We start from the raw sequence: 6,075 nt of genomic DNA, 5'->3' as shown, positions 1-6,075 counted from the left end.
AGTTTCATTTTCAGTACAATTTTGTAATGTCTTAACATCGGCTAAAGTGGAAACTGATTTTACAGATTTCACATCTTTCAAAATACTCTTTCAACAGGTTAATGTGTCAAACTCGTATTTCTTTACGCTGGCCAGGTGTCTTAACTTCATAGTTCACATCACTAAGCTTGCTTTCAAATTCATAAGGACCATAATACATGGCCTGCAAAGGATGGCCAGGAACAAGCAAAATTACAAGAACTTTATCACTTGGTTTAAACTTTCATTTTGGCTTGAGAACTCTTGAGATTTTATTGTACTAATTTGCAAGCATTATGAAGTTACTCTTTGAAATTAGATACATAATCTAAATGATTAAGAGCACTAGTTTCAGTTAGCCATTTTTCTTATAGCAATTGCAAAGGACCTATAACTGTATGTCCAAAAACTAATTCAAAGGGACTGAATCATAGAGACTCCTGAACTGTTTCTCGTGCAGCAAATAAAACAAGGTAAATCTCCTCATCCCAGTCTTTTTCATACTGATAACAATATGCCTTCATCATAGTTTTAAGGGTTTGATGGAAACGTTCAAGTGCCTCCGAGACTCGGGATGATAAGCAGCAGACACCTAACTCATGCCTGACCTGTTGAAACAACCCTGACATAAACGTCTGACTGAATAGCTTTAAGCACTCCTACAAACTGAAAAACTTGGAAAGAACCTTGACTATGGTCTTTGCTTTAATATTCCTTCAGAGAAACCAGTGATCGATGTACACATGATATTATGTAATACTGGTTCCCTGACTTATTCTTGGTAAAAGTCTTACACAATCTATTAACACCGGACTGAATGGTTCTTCAAATGCTGGAATGGGTTGCAGAGGGGCAGAGGTAATTTTCTGGTTAGGTTTACCCACATGACAAGATTTGCAAAATTCAGAAACATCCTTTCTTAACTTAGGCCAATAAAAATGACTCAGAATCCTATTACAAATCTTATTGACTCCTAAATGACCTGTATTGGGTGTATAGTGAGCCAAACTCATGATGTCCCTACGATATATCACCGAGACCACTATCTGGTGAACGACTCACCATACCTCATCCGGTGATGCATCAGGTGGTCGTTATTTTCGCATAAGAGTCCCATCGTTGGTATAGAAATACCCTCCAACTTCTTCTGGTGGAAGTGCCCTCTTGCTCAGTTGGATAATATCAGGGTCCTTATTTTGCTCGGACAGTAGCTGATCTCTACTGAGGGTGTCCTTGCCCTGGTCCAACTGTATATTGGGACCATCATCGTCACTGGTTTTCAGATGAGACCCGCTGTTACTAGTATATGGTTGTCTGTTTTCATGTGAACTGCCATCAAGGCCAAACAGGAAAGCGTCACTGAGGTTAATTTCATGAGATGAACCAGCCGTGTCGAAGCGTTGAACATGGTCAGCCTCGACTGTTTTTCTTCTGGTCATCGATCTAGTAACAGCACATGCTGGATATAGGTCGTCGTCTTTTTCATCGAACGCGACATTAGAAGTGATTTTCTCACAAACTATAGGATCTGGTATACCTTTGCCACCAGTTAAATCGGCGCCTAGCAACAAGAAAACGCCTTGAACAGGAAGATTAGGTCGACAACCTATGATAACTGGTCCAGTTATTAATGCAAGGCGAAGATAACGAACAATAATCAATCTCATAACTCCCATAAGCAATACAAAATAGATAATTGGGAAAACACGGACCCCTGGACACACCAGAGGTGGAATCAGGTGCCTAGGAGGAGCAAGCATCCCCTGTTAACCGGTCACACCCGCCGTGAGCCCTATATCCTGATCATGTAAGCGGAGTTATCCGCAGTCAAAATCAGTGTGCCAAGAACGGCTTAACAATCGGTATGAAAGACAGATTTGACCCAATGCGAGGTTGTATTGACGAACTAGATCGTTATAATGACCATAGAAATTGCGAAATGCTGACCTTGATCGAGACTGTTGAAATCCCTGTACCATCAACTTGTTTGTCAGTAGCTTACCTCGATTTAAAAACTGACTATACCCAGAACAAGCTCTTGCATATCGAATCAGTTGAGATATATAAACACCATATGCAGGTGATAATGGAATATTGATACATAAATATGGGAAGTTGACGATGGAGAAGCTGAAATCATCCCGTTTGTCATACAGTCGAGTTGTCAGTTTGCCATTAATGTCTACTTTCAATAAAATATCTAAGTATGAAGCAGAAGTGGACGACTCGATGGTGTCCTTTATTTCGAGCTCACAGGGATATATCAAATCGACATATGAATGAAAGCTGTTATTGTTAATAGACAAAACGTCATTGATATATCTAAATGTCGAATTGAAGACCACAGCGAGAGATTTTTTCTTCTCGCGTAGAGGTTTTTGAATAAATTCTGCTTCTTATGGATATAGAAACAGGTCAGCTAACAAAGGAGCACAATTCGTGCCAATGGGAATTCCAACAGATTTCAGATAAATTCTAAGTGAGGAAACACCAATGACGCCTAACTCGGCACCCTGTAATAACTGATCCACCAATGGAAGTCTGCTCACACAAAGGCAAAACAATCTCTAACAACCAAGTTAATGCAGCACCAGTATCTCTCAAAATCTGAACAGGTTTTAACTTCACTAGAGCCAATTAGTGAAACAAATCCCCGAGACAAAGAGGGCTTATAATCCTCCATAGAATTAACAGAACTGGACTTGTTCTTGAGAAGATTTTTCCTATATACACCCATGTAAAACGTTGATGCCCTCTTGTGGTTGTGGCTTCAACATACCTCCGGGGGAGGGGGGGGCATGATTTGCACAAACTTGAATCTACTCTATCTTAGGAAGTTTTTATGTAGATTTCAAACTTTTTGAGTAGTTCACGAGAAGATTTTTAAATGACCCCACTCTATTTTTGCCTTTTCTTGAATATATCCCCTTAAGAGGGAGTATAGCCCTTCATTTCAACAAACTAAAATCTCCTTTACCCAAGGATGATTTGTGCCAAGTTTGATTGTAAGTGGACCTGTATCTCTTGAGAAAACGTTTAAAAGAGTCCACAAATTTTGACTAATTTTTAATTATCTCCACATCAAAAGGAGATTTGGCACTTCATTTCAACAAACTAGAAACCTATTTACCCAAGGCATGCATTGTAGCAAGTTTGGCTGAAATTAACACTGTGATTTTGAAGAAGTAAAAAATATTAAAAGTTTACGGACGGACGCCGAACAGCTCACTTGCGCTTTAAACTCAGGTGAGCTTAAATGAAATTTATTTCTTAAAGGGGCATTAAAACGATTTTTGATCGATTGAAATTGACATTTTTTGTTATACAAAAAAAGATCTTTTATGAATAAGTGGAATAAATATCTTTTTACACAGGATATATTTTCTATTTACATACATAAAATCCGGCTCCCAAAATCGTGTCATCCCAGGAAACCACGTGTGGAGGTGAAAACTTACACAAGTATGTCAAAAGCATTCAACATTTTGACATACGTTAATGATAATCAATTTTAAGGGAGCAAGCACAAATAAAAAACAAGAGAAAATTTTCCGCTGTATTTTTGTTTCCTCCGATGCATTGATCAACTGAGTCATTGAGTCACGTGACCAGTAAACATGAACAGGGCTCGTAGTCTGGGGTGGCGGGGCGGGGACCAGACTACAGATACTACAGACTACAAATAATTGAAGAAATCTTTAATTATTTAAAGATATCATCAATTCATTTGATGCGCGCAACAATTCAACTAAAAGATATCTTCAAATAATGAATAATATCTTCAATTCTGAATGAGCATCATATTCAATTAATGCGCGCATTAATTCAATTCTGCGCAATAATTGATGCGCGCTTTAATTGAGTTGATGAGAGCAATAATTAATTTGATGCGTGCAAAAATTAAATCATTTCGTGCAATATTTGAAATTCTGCTAATTTAATTAGTGTTTTATATATCCATGCACTTCCAAATGGCTACCATTACAATTTGTAAAGATATCAAAGGCAAAACATTGAAAATGTAAATATACATATACAAATATTTGACTGATCTGGGGTCTGCTTTTGCCAAACTCTCTATTTTGTATTCCTTATCTGAGTTATGAGATTTATCACTGTTCGTTATCTTCACCTTTTCATCCATTGTGTAGTTGTATATTGATGAGTTCGAGATTAAAAAGTTTAATTTTCATCTCAGAAGAAAACAAAGAGTTTTAATGTGTCGCCCTGATGTATACTCCTGAGGTTTGAACAACTTGTGCAAATCTTTCAATAGATTTTATTGTGTTCGTCAGAATTTTGTTTTGAAATTGATAAATAGATGCTGTTTTACAGTAATTCTTACTGTACATGTATATAGTTTCAATCCGAAAACTTTGTTGTTTGCACTACATACAATATTTGAAAGAGGCTATAGTTTGCATGTTAACTTTATGAAGAAAGGTACCTGAAATTCAAGGGATTTAGCAAAAGTAATAAGAAGCGTTTAATAATAATAATGATCTTTATTTTTAGTTAGTGCTACGTCTTTCATATTTCACAAGTATATTCCTTGTGGCAAGACCTTTCATTTGGTACCAAAAATGTTTGACCATGACCTAGGGGTTTGGCCTACTGTTTAATTTTAAAAATGCAAACAAAGATCTGTTTTTGAAATTACCCTTTTTTATCTCTCTCCAATTCATAGTTGCTACTTCATAAAATTTTATATAACTTGCATTCCATTCTGTCCAAATTGCAAAATCTTCTAATAGGGATTGGTTGAGATACGACTCTAAATTGGGCTTGATGTTTTGTGACATCTGCATTTCGGGCAATGTACACCATGTTTTCACTGAGGGGTGTATCATCATGAAGTTTATATTTATATGATTTATTATCTGATTTTTTATTTCCCTAATAAAATTTATTAAATAAATCAACGTCTTACTATTTCAGAAAGAAGTGTTTAGGTATGGTAGCTGGATATGATTAAGTAATGTAACTGATTCAAAATGTTAAAATCAGACTGAGTGTAATTTAACAATATGATGGAAATAATTGTAAAGCATGAGATTATTTGCGCCGCGCCGCACCCCGAAAAAGTGGCGAAAGGGAATTTTGGTCCAGTGGGAGCACTGGGAGGAAGAGGGGCTGGTGTTACGTCATGTGTCAAATCATTGAATGTGCACACCATTTCTTTAAAGCCACTACAGATTCTTTGCAGAAGTCACGCCCAGTGGGGGAGTCTGCATGTCAAGAATTCCAACAATCACTTCTTTCTTTACTTTTATTTTTCGGGACCTGGCCCATGCCCGGGGAGGGGTGTCATTATTTTTTTTCCTTCAATGACAAATTACATTATTATTATCTCTTTACATTAATTTTCGGGACCACTTCCATGCCTTGCGATAGGGATCATTTTCCAGTTCTACTCGTCAAACTCCACACAACTAATTTCTCTCTACTTTCATTTTTCGAGACCCTTTCCGGGGGGGTGAAGGTCTATTCTAACTCTGCTCGTCTAGACCTTACCAATAACATACTGAATCACTACTTTTTTTCTTCTTCAGGACCAGCCTATGCCCAAGAAGGGCCATTTTGAAACTCCAACTATATACTTTCTCTGCCTTGTAAAAATTCAACGGGAATCAATTCGTCCTTGATCTGATCTTACAATATTTTTCTCTTCCAACTCCTGGAGTTAAAATTTCAAGACTTTGGAGATATTTTTAAATATTGGGAAATGAAACCGGGTCATTTCTTCACATCAGTAAAAATGTTATGCTACACAAGTCTCCAACGAATCCAGTACTATTTCGACTAAGTAAATCATCTGCATGGTGCTCAGGGCCACAGCAGTGAGGGCTCCTTATCATGCCTTCTGTAACATGGGGCCTCTGTTTTTCAGGCATCATCTGAAAGACCTGCAACTTTCACTTCTAAATGTCAATCCTTTAGTGAAGAAACAGTCACAGCCTAGTTTTATGTTTTAGGTCAGCCTAACTTAACCACAGAGCCACCAACAATGTTCTTGATTGTATGTATTCAGTACTTGTGTGGTTTCTCCACTTTTTC

The sequence above is a fragment of the Ostrea edulis genome, chromosome 6 (genome assembly GCF_947568905.1).
Source record: "Ostrea edulis chromosome 6, xbOstEdul1.1, whole genome shotgun sequence".
NCBI lineage: Eukaryota > Metazoa > Mollusca > Bivalvia > Ostreida > Ostreidae > Ostrea > Ostrea edulis.
Note: the sequence above shows the minus strand (reverse complement) of the source record.